The 5,531-nt window shown below is 43.1% G+C and overlaps 1 protein-coding gene across 3 annotated transcripts in view; it reads right to left on the reverse strand.

Moving 5' to 3' along the window:
* Positions 1-5,531, reverse strand: part of satb2 (SATB homeobox 2) — an 83,047-nt gene that overhangs the window by 70,114 nt on the left and 7,402 nt on the right. The gene's annotated exons all lie outside the window — the stretch shown is intronic.

Raw genomic sequence — 5,531 nt, forward strand, 5'->3', positions numbered from 1 at the left:
GGGTCCTGGACTTAATAATGTCTGTTTGGACTTCATTTTGTCTCCATTCATATACAGTTGTGTAATCATTTTCTAAATCCTATCTGACTGAAATCTTCCTTCTATCAGAGGGACCTTGACTTTAGAAGGAGAGTAGAGTGTGTCACGCAGCACTAACTTATCAGCTTCCTCCGACACTGTCACGCATGTCAGAACCGTCCCGCAGAGACTCCGCCGAGCTGAAGTCCATGTTAATAAGTAGCCTAATAACGAGCCCCGTCTCTTTCTCTCTCGTTATTAAATGCCCTCAATAAAACAGCTGTGTCCCTTACAATAATAAAACTGTAAGGGTACACACCACGTGGGGCAGGGATCAAGTCCCCCCCCCCCAAAGAAAGCTCTTAATATTCAGAGAAAATGCGACACACTGGATGGTCAGTGAACTCATCCTGCTTCATCCTGACTTCCTTATCAGTCCTACTCTTCAGTCAAACCTGTGTGTGCGTGTGTGTGCGCGTGTTTGTGTGTGAGTGTGTGTGTTGTGTGTGTGGTGTGTTGTGAGTGTGTGTGTGTGTGTGTGTGTGTGTGTGTGTGTGTGGTGTGTGTGTGTGTGCGCCATTCTGCACTAATCCATACAGCCACATTTTTCTTAATGTTAAACAGTTACACGTACGTATTGTTTCGCATGTATTGTTTATTTCATGTTAATTTGTAATATGTGGTGGTGTGTGTGCACCAACAACCAAGGCAAATTCCTTTGATTGTGAAATGAAGCTGATGTTTACAGAGTTCAAACTGAAGATGAAGAGAAACAGTAGGCTACTCTACAGACTGGGTCAGTCACACAGTGTGTCACACACACACACACACACACACACACACACACACACACAGAGGTTTGACTGAAGATTAGGATTGATAAGGAAGTCAGCGAGGGTCATACGACATATTGGATGTTTTTGGGTTGGAAAACAACATTTATACAGAATTTATCACTCATATGAAAGTAAACATGGTTTTTGAGGGGGGGGGGGGGGCGGGGCGTGGGATCCAGGTGTTAATGAGGTCATTCCTCATGTCAATTACTTTGGTAAGTGGTGATTTGCATTTGTTCCACCTATACTGAAAAACAATGCCATTGTAGCCTCGGCTTTTTGAAATGCGTGGTCAGAAATGGAAACTTATTTCAACAGAAATAAAAAGTAAATGTGAGTAATCCAGCCTTTAATATTTTAATTTACTTCCCCTTCTCAATTCCTGTTTGTGATTTCCTTCCTTCTTTCATGCGAATCACCGAGGCTCAGATTTGCATGCCCCGCTGTCTCTGGCCCGACGGTAGACCGGGACAGGGGACTCCTCTACGGACCTCTTACCGAGGCCGCGCGCCACCGAGCCGAACAACCCAACCGAAGCCACAGGTTTGAAACCTCTGCAACACTGTGGCTGTGCGTAAAATGCGTGGGATTACTGTTTTGCTCCGGGGGCCTCTGGGTGCTCAGAACCTGGATGGGGAGCTATAGAGAATGGGGGGTGGGGGGGGTGGGGGTCCACTAAAAGAGCGCGCCAGTGCCGTTCCGCGTGTGTGAGTCGCCAGTCGTGCGCGTATAGCTTTCCAGGAAAAGACACTCGAGCTGCGATTCACCAGCTGCACAGGCCTGCTTTTTTTTTTTTTTTTTTTTGGAGTTGTGTCCTCGTGATCAATAGCAGGTAGAGTGGTTGCATGTCCTCCGAGGATTGAAAAAAACAACAACACAAAACTACAAAATGCAACATTAGAGAGAGAAACGCTCTGTGGCTCTTTGGTGTTTACAGTCCTATTTAAAAGGCTTTGGTCTCTCGTGCGCATCAGGTCGCGTGGTCATCATCAACACTCTCCCTATGAAACATCTTTTACTTATCTTGTTTAATGCGACAGCTGGCAGCTCTGCACACAACCGAAGTAAGAATCAATCAGCCGGTCTCCTATTGTCGACATTATTATTAAGATATATATTAAAATAATAAGATGGTGAGGCAACCGCGTGAGTCTAAAAACATCAGGCCTAAGGAAATGACTGTGTGTGTGAGTGAAATACAAAAAGAGATTATACACATTTCTTTATAAAAATGAAAAAGAAAAAAACATAAAAAAAGGTTGTCGCGAGGCTGCTGAACTCTCGCAGGCATTGTAGTTTGGTCGTGAAGGGCTCGAGAGGCTGCTAATAAGAGCTTTCTTTCTCACCATACACAGGCTCCTAAAGCCAGCGGGACCGCGGGTTTGGGATGCACTGAGCTCTGAGCGGAGGGGGAAGGAGACAACATGGGACTTGTGGCATTTGTAGTTTATTTAGAGAACTATTCTCTTTAAATGAGTTGGGAATCAGTTGGAAACGTGAGGCCCTTCTGGTGGATTCACATCTATATTTCGTTCAGTTGTTGCGTTGGAGCTTTAAATTCTTATTATCCTTCAGTAAATTAATATTTAATTCATTTCTGTTGAATCAGTGGATTCAACGAATAATTAATCGGAGGCCTACATTACAATGACTGAACTTCACGTGCACATCATTTCACAGTTTCAGATGTTACATAAATGAAAGTGAATTACACTCGAAGTCCTATCATGTATATGATAAAATACTTCAAATATTTCTGTCAGATCGGGAGCAATGCAAACAGATATTACAGCCTCATTTTGTCGACATCGGCAGTGAAGCGAACATCATGGCACGGTATGGCATGGCATGGCCTGGCATGGTATTTATCCGGAGAAACGTTCTGTTGACTAACTGCACCATCATGCGCGTTATGTCCCATCAGGCTGCAGCAGGATGCGCGCGTGTGAATTATTGAAGCCGGTTCGGCAGGGAGTCGCTGCTCCGCTGCATCTCTTACTTCCACACTCCTTCCCGTTATCGGTGCTCCCAGGGGGGGGGGGGGGTCTAGGACCGGAACGAGCCCAAACAAGCGCACATAAAGCTCCACAATGCCGCGAAGAAGGATGAAATATTGATCCATGAAAGAAATACCCGAAGGAACATGACGACATGACTGTGCGAATAATCGATGAGACTCAGAGCTTGTGTTAAACATTGACGGGATCGAGTGCGACCTCTGAGTCTGCAGGGGCACCGGGTTACGAGTCCGCGCCTGCGGCCCTTGGCCGCGTGTCACCCCCCCCCCCCACCCCATCTCCCCCCCCTCCTTTCATCACCTGTACAACTCTAATGAAATGGAAAAGCCCAAAAATAATCTTAAAAAAAACACGATAGTGATGTGGAAAGTAATGTTGACTTATTGGGAAATATAATCATTAGCGCACGGGTAGGTGTGTGTGTGAGTGTGTGTGTTGTGTGTGTGGTGTTTGTGTGTGGGTGGTGGGTGTGTGTGTGTGTGTGTGTGTGGTGTGGTTTGTGTGTGTGGAGTGGTGGTGTGTGCCACCCCCCCAAAAAAACAATTAAGGTTCCACTTATTAAAAACTATTGATCGCCCAGGTAAGTTCACACACCACACACACACACACACACACACACACATCTGGCTCAGAAATACACACCACTGTCTCAGAAAAACGCACGCACGCACACACACACACACTGTCTGATACCACACCACACACACACACCCACACACACACACACACACACACAGACACACCACAACCAAAGGAATAACAAGCTTTTATTTATTTCGCATCCAAGGAGCGGAGCGGTTTTGGAGAAAGTGACCCTGTGTGATTTGAAGCGGAGCACAACTCTGCCACAAAAACTCATTTAAAATTCAAGAGGTCAGCAGAATCCTTTAGAGAAGAATGCGTCTGGCTTGGATCAGGCCACAACGAAACATTAATAAATAACCATATATAGCCTCGACTTGACATCCTGGAAGTGTATAGGTGAAAAGATGCATGTTCCATTCACATGAACCACATCTACAGTCGAGACCTTTATCTCTAAAAAGACCAGACACAACCCGATGTGTATTTTTCTGAAATGTTAAGCTTCTGTTGGCGCTCGTTCTCCTGATGCCCACTGACACGAGCACACATGTTCCTCTCACACACCTTATTATGAGAGGTTCTGTCAGGGGAAGCGGTTTTGTCTGGGCAGTGGGATTTGTGCAGACGTGTGTTGTCACCCTGTGAGAGTTGTTGTCTGCAGCGTCAGCGCCAACAGCGCGGCTGTGTGGCGGAGAGGGAAAGACAGAAACCGGAAGAAAAGGAAATACTCGAAACAGGCAGCGGTGGAAGAAGCATTCAGACCCTTTACATGAGTAAAAATACTTATACTGCACTGTAAAAAAAATACTGTGTTACAAGTAAAGGTCCTGTTGTCCTGGGGTTAAATTTGACCCATTTTCAAAAAGAAAAAAAATCCGAAATTTGGGTTTTTTTAACCATATTTTCAAAAGTAATAACGTGGATGGTTCCACACAACGCTCACAAGTATTATTCAATTTCATAGCATTTCATTTTTTTTGTAATACTAGAACATTGAATAAAGTGACCCAAAATTGTTAGAAAAATTGTCAAAAGATACAGTGATAAAAACGTTGAAAAAAGTGACAAAATCATTGGTGGAAAAGCAACAAAAAGGGTCGAAAAAGACGCCAAAACCTTGAAAAGAAGTTCATATTTTGACCCAGAAAAACAAAAAGTTGCATGTTTTGACGGGAAGATAACACAAAAGTTACGTAAAAGTATGTAAGCCTGAGTATCATCAGGAACAGGCCTGAAGTACTGAATGTACAAGTACTCAATTTAGAAATAAAGTCACATTTTAGAACAGATCCAATCCCTTCTCGACTAATCATGTCCGCTGGACTGGATGGCCTGAATATTGCTGGGTAGTTTAATTTATAATAATACATCCTATTTCATAAACTACATGTGTTTTTTGTGCAAAAATATTCATTAGTAAAGCAACTACAGCTGTCAGATAAATGTAGTGGAGTAAAAAGTGAAATATTTCTCTCTGAAATGTAGAAGTAGAAAGTGGCGTGAAAGGAAAAGACTCAAGTGCAGTACAAGTACCTCAGATTGTACTTAAGTACAGCACTTGAGTACATGTAATCAGTTACATTCTACTACTGAAAATAAGGGACCAACAACTCTTAATTAAAAGCCAAAGTAAATGACTTCAATTGCCTTAATTTCGCAGAGCAGCTTCACTGTTGATTATATATTTAATAAAAAAGTCTGGATATGAATTCTTTTGATCCAAACGTTTTATTCTAATCCTCCACCAGGCTGTTATCCTCATATAACCCAGGTGGAACAAGACCTTAAAATTACTCTCATTACACATTGATACAAATATCAGGAAGTCTTTTATTTGGATCCATAAGTTCTTTGTCAGAAGGCAGAAGGAAGACTGGGAGTCACCTGATGGTTATGATGGTTATGAATCAGACATTTATTAAATCCGTCTTCGAGCTGTTTCAACGCTTTAGACACACACTGGAAAAATGAATCAGCATAATGACATTTTCTTCTGTTATTTTTGATGAAAGGCAAATCTTCCAACATGGCACGCATAGGCAGAATACAACAATCAAAACCAACAATCACCCCC

Source organism: Etheostoma spectabile, chromosome 5 (genome assembly GCF_008692095.1).
Source record: "Etheostoma spectabile isolate EspeVRDwgs_2016 chromosome 5, UIUC_Espe_1.0, whole genome shotgun sequence".
In the NCBI taxonomy this organism is placed as follows: Eukaryota; Metazoa; Chordata; class Actinopteri; order Perciformes; family Percidae; genus Etheostoma; species Etheostoma spectabile.